We start from the raw sequence: 13,665 nt of genomic DNA on the forward strand, positions 1-13,665 counted from the left end.
TAACAGCTTTCTAGATTGACGACATAAGTGAATCGGTTTCAAACTAAAGCTCTGTTCACAACTAAGTTGATCCGTGTGTTATCTTAGCTTGGGATCAAAAATGGCGCGACCCACAAGAAAACTTGTTGCCAAAATGCCCATGCTGGGCCAGATACTGGAGTGGGTGACCCATGTTCCTTCTCCAGATTATTTAACCCATCCGCCCTTTGACAGGTTTTGCTTTTAGTCCTGCTGAGTGTTCACGCACCCTCCTCGCTGGACAAGCCCAGTGGGGGGAGATGGTTTAGCCGCCGACAACCCGACCATGGAACAGGCATTACTGGTTTACATGTTACCACTTGCTTAGCATTTCTAGCAGGCGTTAATTAACTGTTTTAAACCAAACAAATTGACTAATTTCCATTGAATTTGCTATTTTGTTTATCATGTACGTGGTAAATTCATTAGCCAGAAGTTAGAATCCTCCTCACCAATCAACAGCAGATGTTTAAAAATGAACTGTAGTAAAATTATCATTGTGTGTAAGTGACAGTTTTATTACAACGAAGAAAAAGGGTCGTTTTTATTTTTGATATTATTCCGTGTCTATTAAAGATAGAAGGAAGCATGTACACTAGTAGAAAAAAGAAATGCAGATATAAATGTGCTCGAGTTATGCATTAAACAAGAAGGACTTTGAACAAGCAGGTGATACTTGTCATTACAACAAATGGTAATTGCTTTATTACGTTAAGTTGTGTAAAAATGATTAAGGAAATGTTTGGTATAGAAAATACCTTGTAAGGACCATATCTCATTTCGACGGAATTCCGTATGTGTCCTTGTTGAAGACTGATAATATTTGCCTGGTAACAGAGAGAATTCAAAAGGAAAACTGGAGTGAATTATCTTAATTTTGAAAGTTTTATGCATATTTTAGAAATCTTGCGAATATTATCACGTGTTCTAAAGATAATGCATGACGGCACGATCTGATTTTCTCAATATACAGGGTTCGATTTTCAGTAATATAAGAAATAAAATATAGTAAAAATTAAAATTCCAAATTTGTAACTTATCGGTAAAATAAAATGAAAGTTAAAAACAACAATAAGTAAATATCTTTATTTAGTTAAAGGTAAATGCACAGCTCTTTCTAGATGATGTACGAAAATTTTGAATGCGACTGGTCTATTGCAAATGGGTCTTTGCGTGTTTTTATCTTATGCGTACCAGTTCGATATTAGTGAGTTAGATTCCCTTTTTAGAATGTACATTTTAATAATGAAACAATGCAAATTAAATTAAGTTTTGGTTATCAGTTGTATGTTATTAAATTTGATTTTTACCACGACAAAATGGGAAATGGTTGCAGAAATGTTTAGGTTAGGAAATAAAAGAAGGAGAAAAAGAAAAAAAAATGAGAGAACGCTTCTGCTTTTAGACGTCGCTTTGACAAATGATAATGATTTTGTTGCATAACACCGTGTACAAATGATTAAGGAAAAGTTGGAAACAGAAAAAACCTTCCTGGGACCATATTTCATGACAATTTTATTCTGTGTTTCCTTGCTGAAGATTGATAGGGATTTGCTTGCACTGAAACGTATAAATAGCGACTTGGGTTGCAAATCTCATCGTAGAGAACTGATCCAGTCTCCTGCTACGACAACTTCCTTTGGGACAATGAAGTCTTGCGCTCTTCTTGTGCTCTTGGTGTTCTTTGTTGCTGTTGTCATAGAAGGTGAGAGACACAAAGTATTTAATTAAAAGTATTTAATAATGACTTGAAGTGTAAAATCTGAAGCGAAGAAAAGGGGTACGTCAGAACTGAAATCGTAATCTAGGCAGACGTTATCTCCGCTAGGGGGAAATTTAATCTTAAATGTTACATTAGTATGTCGTAATTTGACCACAAGAGGTCGTGATCAAAATCACACCCAATAAGATTGTAAAATTGTTGAAACATAAATTACAGCTTCCAACTAAATAAAGTGCAATGTTCAGTAATTCAAAATTAGCAGATAGGCAGTTGTGAGTGCTTACTGACAGTGGTATTTTGCTTGCTTTTGAAACACAAAGTGAAACGTATAATTCTGCCTTAATTTGTATTTCCATAAATTATCTTAACACTGTCAAGATAGAAAATATCTCAATATATATGTAAAACCATTTTAGTATCTTCTATGAGGAATGTCTGCTCTTTGTATTTCACTCTCAAAAATAAGCTAAAACAGCCAAATAGATTATTTGTCACTACCGACAAATACCGCTAAAAATTGAATGCAATGGAGACCAGAAAAATGTATTTGGAGTTCACAAAGGCATGGATAGTGCCACGCATTATCCACTCCTAAGCAAATTTGGAAAGAACGCAAATTTTAAGTTCCACTATGTTGCTTTCCTTCATTATCATTTGAATTGAGAAATAAATGCATATGGACTTTCAGTAACACGTTTATATTCTGCATTTTTTATTTTGATATTAGACACAGCCGGACAAGGTATAGCGCGTGCTACATGCACCTGCTGTGGTCATATTTGTCATACCGACAGTGGGATTTGCAGGTGCGGCGGAGTTGCACCCAACTGCTACTGTATTGCAATTGATCATACAACAAGGTAAACGGAGTTGTGATGAAATTGTTCATAGCAGTATTTTCACAAATACATTTTTAGAACAGATACTTGTTACACGTAAAAAAAATGTTGATTATTGTCCGAACCTTAGACTGCTAAGCCGATTTGTAAATTTTGCAAGTCAATTTCTATGATATTGTTGTGAAAAATCATGAGATTGAATAAAGAGATTATAAAAAGCACCACAGCATAAAACTTTTAATAACAAATACAGTTTGCCCAAATTTAATAGTTTAGATACGAGATGAACGGTTTTGTAAAGTTTTAGAGAGAGAAGGAGAGAGAAGGAGAGAGAGGGAGAAAGAGAGGTCGGGGTAGGGAGGGGGAGGTTGAAGGAAAATTAGAACCAGCTTGTATGTGTGCATGTCATATTTCCATTCACGCTTGTGATATAATCTAATGAAAGCTATATAATGTGCAATCAAATAAGTAAATAGAAAAAAACGGATATCTTTTTGTAAATGGTCAGTTAAATGCAATGGTTTATTGTTTAACAGTTTATAACAACAATATTTTTGTTTTCAGAAAACCCCCAGGTCGAGGGTAGGCATGACCAGTTGAACATGTGGAAGAAAACAGGAAACTAGTCACTCAGCTAAATGTAAAGCTGCTGTATTTGGACATTTTTTTTTTTTTTTTTTTTTTTTTGTGAATTTTGAGTTCAACAAGAAGTGGTCATAATAAAGATTGTAGTAAATACGCCGTATTTACTGCATTATCAAAGCTCTAATTTTACTGCTTTTGTCGTTGTTGAAAATAGGATTGAATGCTTAATACGTATATTGAAAAGTAGAGGCTCTATCATTTATTTTATAAAGATGAATGAAAAAGTAAACTTTATATAATAATCTTTATTGAGCACTAAAATGCATACATATTACATTTCACAGGCTCTCTACACTAGTCATAACAAATTAGCAACAATTATACAAATCTATACAAATACGTATTGAATGTTTACTGGGAAGCAGCACAGAATAAAACGACTATTGCTATTGGTGGGTGTGTCGTTTTTTCAAACTTTCAGTTATATAAAGATATAATGTTCTCAAACATGATTCACTTTTTGGACTGAGCAGCCACTGAATTTTTTCATGATCTGTTTTCTGCTCAGGAGTTATCATTAATCTAATTCTTCTGTCACTATGTTCTTCACATTTCAGTAAAAAGTGGATCTCTGTTTCAATTTTATTACAGTGGGGGCACTTGCGATTTTCAGTAGGGGTTTTAGGAGACGTATACCGGCCACGTTCAATTTCTAATTCGTGGTCACTAATCCGCATTTTTGCAATAGTCTTCATTTCTGATGGGGTGACTTTCATTAATAGATATTTTTCAGGGGGGTAAGTTTTTTTAAGTAATCTGTATGTCCTGAGTTTACTGTGGTTATCACTTTCCAGGTCTTTCCAAAATAGTTCCTCAATTTTATTGTTGATAGCATCTCTTAGGTTTTCAAAGTTATCTAGTGTTTCTGTATCAGTTTTATGGCCCAGACCCCAACACTGAATAAATGTTCTTATTGATTCAGACCAACAGGGTCCTTTTTCTTTTTGCTCCTGTTCATAAATGTTTTTGACCAATCTGTTGGAAGGTAGCTCTTTTAGTCTGGCGCTGTATCTCTGTGTCTGTTTTGCAATATCAAAATAGAGTGGAAATCTTCCAAATTCAGAAATGCTTATAGCCAATATTTGTGTTACTTAAATTAATGACAAATCCTGCTACACACAAATAAAAAACTTGCCAAAGCATTTCTAGTTCCAAGTGTTTGCTGCACTATGATCTAGAATTTCAGCTTAATTTATTTAGAAAAATTTACTTTGTTGCACTAACACATCAAAAAAAAAAAAAAAATGTCGTTGTCCGCACGTGCGGCCACTTTTAAGCCTGGGTCCTAACCCAACCTACGGGCATCTACGGCCAAAAAATTGGGAAACGCGGGATTTTTGTTTGAGGGACACGTCTATTTCCACCGAAATCACCCCTACAGCTGCGGCAAAAATAAAAACAAAAGTATGATGAACCAGTTTTTATATACCGTAAGTCCTTTGCGATGGGCCATGTAGTAAAACTGCGTAGAAAAAAAGCATGAAATCCCAGGTTTACTTTCAACTTTATTCAATTGATAAAGGCCACCGGTCCATAGCAAATACATCACAAGGTTCACATCATTTTTCTCTAGCAATCAAACCATGATAAATAAATCTAGCAAGGTTGTTCAGAGCATCAGGATTTTTTGTCTTCATCATAGTAATATAACAATTTGAAGATGTATTGTTAGTATTCAAATTAGGAATGAACCGAGCTTTCAATGCCTCATAACGTGGACAAACTAGTAAAAAATGCTTCTCGTCTTCAATTCCATAAATATTTTTGTCTAAGCAATATTTACACAATTTATTTTTTTGTAAATTTTCATGTCTACCAGTTTCTATTGCAAGTCTATGATTTGAAGCCCTGAATCTTGAAAATGCTACTCTGTATTTCTTAATATTAACATCAAATAAATATTTTTCAGGTTCTAACAAACTCTTAAATGATGCATAGTCTTCACAAAGTTTTGGAGTATTTTGTATACTTTCAACCCAATTTTGTCTAGTACAGTCCTTCAGCCAAAGTAAAAACTGGCTTAAAAAGGTATTTATATCACCCACGTCTTGTGCTATCCATGCATTACCAAAACCATACATATGAATTATTTGTTTCACTTTAGTCACCCAGTTAGCCCTTCAATGTTCATTTAGTGTACGGAACATATTATAGCAAGATCTGGGGTACCTCTCTGGTTCCATCCTAATCAATTTCAGCCAATACTTAATACATCGTATGGTGTAAACTGGATACAATGGTAATCTACCAGTTTCTCCGAGGACCACGACATTTGAAGTCCTTGAACTCAGCCCCCAAAAAGCTGAGAATATCAGCCCTTGGTACTTATAATGGCTAAAAATTTCTACCTCCTTATTATTTAGGAGCCATTTTTTCATGTTTATTTAAATAACCACCTCGTCTGAATACGATGACTTTTGTTTTTTCTATGTTGATCATCATGCCATATTTTTTGCAGAAGTTTTCTAGTTTTACTATAAGCTTTTGCAAGCTACCAACCGTGTCACTTATTTCTACTGCATCGTCTGCAAAGAGCAAATGTGAGATGTTTGGTGCATCTTCATTTACAAAAATCCCTTTACAGTTTTAATCATCTCTTAACATATATACAAATTCATTTAGAAATAAAGAAAACATAAATGAAAAAAAAAAAAAAAACATATATGAAGTCCCCAGTTGTTATATATGTAATACTGGTGATAACTCGATATCTAAGCCTAGTGTATGTAATAAATAGATAATTACTATAATCAATTAAAAGGACGAACATAAAGGGTTGCTACTTAATATGGAATATTATTTTTTGGCGAGTAAATTTTCTACAAATATTTATTTTCTCTCTAACTACTTTAAATCCAAAATTGGGGTGTGACTCCATGTGTAGCCAGGTGTGTTACCTAATTACCACACAGCTCTCGAAACAATTGATGCATGCAGTTGCATGTTCTGTGGTCAGAAATGTGAGGGGTGGTCTTTTCGGCAATTTCTGTCCTTGTATAAAAACGCATGGGTTTGGCCAATTTTTGGAGAGTATTCAGAGAAGCAACAAAGGGATCGCTCTGAAACTTGACAGGTACCTTAGAGAAGATATGGTTCGACAGCAAAGCAACGCAGCTTACTATGGGATTCTTGCTCTCAGAGAAAAAGGACAGAAACGGACAGCCATTGCCAGGCAATGCAATATTTATCAGGAACCGTTAGTAAAGCCTTCCAAAGAAAGGGGCACCTACTCCAATACCTTGACCAGGGTGTCTTCGTATCACAACAAGAAGACATGGTCGCCTTCTCCTTAGAGTGGACCGTGCTGGTCGTACAAAGACAACCAGTGTCCTCAGAAAAGAGGTCCCTCGTGAAGAAGATATTACTGCAATCTGGTCATTTTGCACGAAGACCAGTAGGGAAACCACGTGTCGGCCGACGTGTATGAGAGGCATAAAACGATGATTGTATACTGCCTAGGGTGCAAGCAGGGGGTGGTAACGTCTCTGTTTGGGGAGCATTTCGTGCCGGTGCTGAGAACCAGTTGGTTTTTCTAGGCGGCAACCTCAACTAAGGTTCCTACAGAGACATTCTACAGCAAACAATCCTTCGATTTGTAAGAGTCATCTTCAAGAACAACTTTGTGTACCAAGACTACTGCGCAACCCCTCATCGAGCTCTCAGAACCACTGTTTTTCTTCTAAACCAATGGGTTCAGCAACTGCCCTGGCCTACAAACTCCCCAGACATGAACCCAATTGAAAACCTGTGGGCGGAAGTAACTCAGAGAATTAATAACTATGGTCATCGGACGGTAAATAATGATGAATTGCGACAGGCAAATATCACTGCGTGGAATGATATCCCCATCCAAACTCTAAAAAAACTTGTCACAGAAGGATGAGGGCGCTGCAAGCGGCTGCTGGAGGTCATACCTGCTATTGATGACTTTTCATGGTTTCCTGTAATGCACTCTTTGCTTGTGCAACATATCACTGTCCAGAAGCTATCATTTTCTTTAATATCTTAGCTTAAAATTAATACCGACATCAAACTGTTGATATGGTTTTCTGGGGGTGTTCGTTTCTTTTAAATGACAACTTATGTCAGATTTGATATTATTGACGAAAATATCTCACAACAGAAGACTCGATATTTTTATCACTCAATGACATGCTTTTTTGATGAATCAAGCCGCCCCCTTCCAAAAAAAAAAAAAAAAATTGATCAGCACTCAAAAATAACAATGATAAAAAATATTCCATATTAAGTAGTAACCCTGTAAGTAGGTCCAACATGCAGCCATACACGCCTTGTATATATATATACATAATAAAATATATATATATATAATCTGAGCCGGAGATCAAATATGGCGCGACCCACTTAAAAACTTGCCACCTAAATCCCCACGGGTAATCCATTAGGGGGTCATGAAGCCTATTTATGTCTGTAACAGTTTTTTTTTTTACCAATAAACAAAGTGAAGATTATAGATTTCAAATGAAAGACAATGGATTACGTAACGGTCATTTTTTTGTTCTGGTTTCAAATAAGATTCAAGGGATAATAACTCTACGTTTTGGCCAAAAAATGAATTTCCTGGAGTAAACAACAATATTCCCATACTTACCAATGAAGCCATTTTTACATTCAAAGTTAGTCCCTCTTTTTTTTCTAAAAGGTTTGGGTTTTTTAAACCTCTTAAGATATTTTAACACTGTATAGCCATTAATGGAGGCCACGGGGTCTAAAGACAAGCTCAGATATCAGAATAATATCTATAAATGCCGTTTTTGTGGTAAATCAGAATATATTATATTTCTATGAGTTATTTACAATGTTTTTATTGTGAAATATAGATCTTATGCGAATAGTTGTTATCCCTTTAAAATAAAAGAATTAAAGATACCAATAATGAATAAAGCATTTGAAAACTACGATGCAAGGTCGCTCAATGGACGCAGAGAGGACGCGCAGGCATCGCCGACTTCGCAGAGAGGCACAAGCAAGGCTTTTGTTGCAAAATGAAAACCCAAAGATAGTCCAGTGTTCGACACGAATAATGTTATTTTTCACTCTCAAACGGGGCCGTGCTGAAATATTTTTCACCCGACAGGAATTCTTAGGGCAACAGCGGTCTCATATCAGCCTCCAATTGTTTTTTCCCTAAAATTCATGAACCGATCCATTTTTTTGAAGGTAATTATAAAACGAATATTTTGCCTTTTTACAAGATGCAGTAATTGTCAAAACTTTTTGCAGAATACGTCATCTGAAAACGGATTCAAACATTTGATGTTGTATCAGTCATACTTTCTCGTTATCAGCGCCTGTCCATCCTTCTTATAAGGATAACAATGAGCATCTGGCTGATTATAACAGTCCATGCAGACCTTGCCTCACTGTAGTTTAAAAAAAGTTTATTCCCATTCATTTGTTTTGTTTTCTAGAAATGTTTTAAATTGGATGACCTGCTTAGAACCGATGAAAAAATATGAGTTAGAACATATCGACAGACGCCCAAACAACGCTCATCGGTCAAGCAGGATCGTAGAATGAATCGTGATAGCCGATGAAGGTACAGAGGACGCAGCAAGAATGCTCAATGGTCGCTCAAACAACGCAATGGACGCCGTGGGATGCACAGGGGAGGCAGGCCGGTCGCTCAATGGATGCACAGGTTGCTCGCAGTTTTACAGATAAAATCAAGATTCGGTCGTTCAAAGGACGCATAGCGACCGTTGAGTGTCCTGATCACATTTTTGATCGCAGAAAGGACGCGGAAAGGACGCCGTCCAGTGTAAAGGGGCCTTTACATGTTACCACTAGCAGGCAAAACCTGACCTGACTTGCTTAGCATTTCTAGCGGTCGTTATTTAATTGTTTTTAAACTAAACAAACTAATTAATTTCAACTCAATTTGCAATGTTGTTTATCATGTACGTGGTAAATTCCTTAGCTAGAAGGTATAATCCTCCTCACCATTCAACTTACTTACTTAGGACCTCCTGTCCAACGTAGGACATTGGGCGGCAAACTTTTTCCAACTTGTCCGATCGGCAGCGGCCGTCTCTATCTCCTCCCACCTGATGTTGCCTCTTTGCCGATCATTCTGGAAGGTTCTCCTCCAGGTTATCCTCGGTCTACCTCGTTTGCGCTTGCCTCCCGGTGGTACCCAAGTCATAGCCGTTTTTGCATGCCTCTCAGTTGGTAATCGAATAATGTGTCCTGCTAATTTTATCCGACGAATGGTGACTGTTTCATGCAATGGTCTTGGCTTTGCCTTCCTAAGCACTTCTTCATTGGTGATATGGTCTGTGTATGAAATCTTCATTATTCGACGTAGGCACCTCTGATGAAAAACATCCAATCTTTTGTTCACTTTCACAGTGCTTTTCCATTTTTCGCTAGCAAAAAGTACAGTCGGTAGTACTACTGCGTTATAAAGGCGTGTCTTCAGTTGTGTGCTTATTGTTGTCGATTTCCAAATATTGTTCATTCCTCTATTCTTCATTCACCAATCAACAGCAGATGTTTAAAAATGAATTGTAGTAAAATTATCATTGTGTGTAAGTGACGGTTTTATTACAAAGACGAAAAAGGGTCGTTTTTATTTTTGATATTATTCAGTGTGTATTAAAGACAGAAGGAAGCATGTGCACTTGTAGAAAAAAGAAATGCAGATATAAATGTGCTCGTAGAATGCATTAAACAGGAAGGACTATTAACAAGCAGGTAGTATTTGTCATTACAACAAAAGATAATTATTTTATTACGTTGAGTTGTGTAATAATGATTAAGGACATGTTTGAAACAGAAAATACCTTGTTGGGACCATATCTCATGTCGACGTTATTCCGTATGTGTCCTTGTTGAAGACTGATGATATTTGCCTGGTAGCAGAGAGAATACAAATGGAAAACTGGGGTGAATTATCTTAATTTTGAAAGTTTTAGGCATATTTTAGAAATGTTGCGAATATTATCACATGTGATCTAAAGATAATACATGACGGCACGATCTAATTTTCTCAAAATCCAGGGTTCCGTTTTCAGTAAGATAAGAAATAAAATATAGTGAAAATTAAAAGTCCAAATTTGTAACTTATGGGTAAAATAAAATGAAAGTTAAAAACAACAATAATTAATTTTTAAAAAAATCTTTATTTAGTTTAAGGTAAATGCACAGCTCTTTTTTGATGATGCACGAAATATTTGAATACGACTGGTCTATTGCAAATGAATCTTTGCGTGCTTTTATCTTATGCGTACCGGTTCGATATTAGAGAGTTAGATTCCCTTTTTAGAATGTAAATTTAAATAATGAAAAAATGCAAATTAAATTAAGTTTTGGTTATCAGTTGTATGTAATAAAATTGGATTTTTACCACGACAAAATGGGTAATGGTTGCAGAAATGTTTAGGTTAGGAACTAAAAAAAGGAGAAAAAGAAAAAAAAATGAGAGAGCGCTTCTGCTTTTAGACGTTGCTTTGACAAATGATAATGATTTTGTTGCATAACACCGTGAACAAATGATTAAGGAAAAGTTGGAAACAGAAAATACCTTCCTGGGACCATATTTCATGACAATTTTATTCTGTGTTTCCTTGCTGAAGATTGATAGGGATTTGCTTGCACTGAAACGTATAAATAGCGGCTTGGGTTGCAAACCTCATCGTAGAGAACTGATTCAGTCTCCTGCTACGACAACTTCCTTTGGAACAATGAAGTCTTGCGCTCTTCTTGTGCTCTTGGTGCTCTTTGCCACTGTTGTCATAGAAGTTAAGAGACACAAAGTATTTATAAAGACTTGAAGCTTAAATACTGACGCAAAGAAAAACAGTACGTCAGAACTGAGACAGTAATCTAGGTAGATGGTATATCCGATTGGGCGAGGTTTAATTAGAAATGATACATCAGTATGCTGTAACTTGACCAAAAGACGTCGTGATCAAAATCAAACCGAATAAGATACAGTAAAAATGGAAAATAGTGTATACATAAATTACTGCATCCAACTAAATAAAGTGGAGTGTTAAGTAATGCAATAATTGCAGATAGGCAGTTGTGAGTGCTTACTGAGATTGTTATTTTGCTTCCTTTTGAAACACACAGTGAAACTAATTATTGTGCCTTAATTTCTATTTCCATAAATTATATTGGTCCTGTTAAGTTAGAAAATATCTTAATATATATCCATTTTAGTCTTTTCTATGTGGGTTGTCTTTCTTTAGATCACTCTCAAAATATGCTAAAAAAAATCCAAAAGATTATTTGTAATTACCAACAAATTCCAGTTAGAAATTGAATGGTTCTAGACCAGGAGTTCAGAAAGGGCATAGATTGCGACATGCATTGTTAACATCATTCCTTAGCAAAATTAGAAACAACACTCCTTTTAAGATCCACTTTTTTACTTTCTTTCATTAATATTTGAAGTTAGAAGCTACACGCACAATAAATGACCATGGACTTTTAGTATTACTCTTATATTTCCATCTTTTATTTTGAAATAGATACAGCCGGGCAAATGATAGCGCGTGCTTCATGCGTCTGCTGTGGTCACAGATGTAGCAGCGACCATGGGATTTGCAGGTGCGGCGGAGTTGCACCCAACTGCTACTGTATTGCAATTGATCACACAACAAGGTAAAAGGTGTTGTGATGAGATTGTTCATATCAGTATTTTCACAAATACATTCTAGACCGAATACTTGTTACACATAAAAAACAAATGCTGATTATTGTCCGAACCTTAGACTGCTAGCCGATTTGTAAATTCTGCAAGTCAATTTTTATGATATTGTTGAGATGAACGGTTTTGTAAATCTTTAGAGAGAGAAGGAGAGAGAAGGAGAAAGAGGGAGAAAGAGAGGTCAGGGTAGGGAGGGTGAGGTTGAAGGAGAATTAGAACCAGGCTGTACGTGTGAATGCCATATACTCTGATTGTCATATGAAGCATTTATTTCTATTCACTTTTGTGATATAATCTAATGAAAGCTATACAATGTTCAATCAAATAAGTAAATAGAAAAATTGGATATCTTTTTGTAAATGGTCAGTTTAATGCAATGGTTCATTGCTTAACAGTTTATAATAACAATATTTTTTGTTTGCAGAAGACCCCCTCCTGGACGGTAAACATGACCAGTTGAACATAAAGAAGAAAACAGGAAACTAATCACTCAGCTAAATGTAAAGCTGTTGTATTTGGACATTTTTGTGTGAATTTTTAGTTCAACAATAAGTGGTCATAATAAAGAGTATAGTAAATACGCTGTATTTACTGCATTGTCAAAGCTCTAATTTTACTGCGTTTGTCGTTGTTGAAAATCGTTTGAATCCTTAATACGTATATTACACCAAAAGGCAATGCATTAAATTTAGAGGCCCAAGTTTTATTTCATAAACATGAATGAAAAAAGTAGACTTATCAATTCCGTTTTATTATAATCGAATGCATTAACTTCAGTTATAGTTAGGGTGGGACATTTTTGTGCACAGGTTAGTCATATCAAAAATAAATAAATAATAGATAGCCTACGATAAACTTGTTTTATGGAATTCTAGTAGCCAATACTAAATAGGACCAAAATATGTTAAGTGTTTTTGATCAAAAATTTTAAACAACTTGTGATACTTAAATTAATGAGGAATCTTGCTACACAGAAAACTCGCCAAAGCATTTCGAGTATCAAAATGTTTCCTGCACTATATATATATATATATATATATATATATATATATATATATATATATATATATATATATATATATATATATATATAATTTATCATTTGTTAAATTGCTGGCATATTAATAATGACTACCGTAATATTCCTTGTATTTTTTAATTCTTTAATGTGAATTCCAAAAAAAAACATTATTCATCCCAGTGCCTCGTGATTAAAGACTAAGAAGAGGGAAACTAAGTTTGTCAATAATATTTCATTTATTTAAAAACTAATCTCAATTTATTTAGAAAAAAACTCCACTTTGTTTCAATAACACATCGAAAGTATGATAATTAAGTTTCAAAGTTTTGGGCTGTAGTCGTCAATCAAGGTCATTACGCACGTTCCACCTTTGACACACTTTTTATGGCATTCATCGGACAGCCGCGTCATGTACCGCTTTCCACCGAAACCACTTCTACATATGTAGTAGTCTGTTTTTTAAATATACATGCATATTTACTTTCATCTGTGTTTTAGTTTCTACATAATATTTGAAAAACTGACTAACGTCAGTAAAAGACGCAGGTGCCTTCATTATAACATTGTAGGCAACAGCCTCCCCCTAACCATGGATATCTCTTCTTAAACTCCACATCTTATTCAAAAGGAAAGATAAAATCGTATGTTAAAAGATGTAGTTTCAATATATAAATGAATAAATAAATAAATAATACGTAATGTCAAGAGGTAATATGAAAAAATGATTTGATGCAAATGACAC

General features: G+C 35.1%; 1 long non-coding RNA gene across 1 annotated transcript; it reads left to right on the plus strand.

Moving 5' to 3' along the window:
* Nucleotides 1-1,630: 1,630 nt before the first annotated feature.
* Nucleotides 1,631-3,349, plus strand: LOC106176601 (uncharacterized). The gene is made up of 3 exons (XR_001239768.3): nt 1,631-1,723; nt 2,469-2,601; nt 3,145-3,349. It is a non-coding gene; the product is annotated as an uncharacterized LOC106176601 (long non-coding RNA).
* The last annotated feature ends 10,316 nt before the right edge of the window (nt 3,350-13,665 follow it).

The sequence above is a fragment of the Lingula anatina genome, chromosome 8 (assembly GCF_051362555.1).
Source record: "Lingula anatina isolate TDL-2025a chromosome 8, LinAna3.0, whole genome shotgun sequence".
Lineage (NCBI taxonomy): Eukaryota > Metazoa > Brachiopoda > Lingulata > Lingulida > Lingulidae > Lingula > Lingula anatina.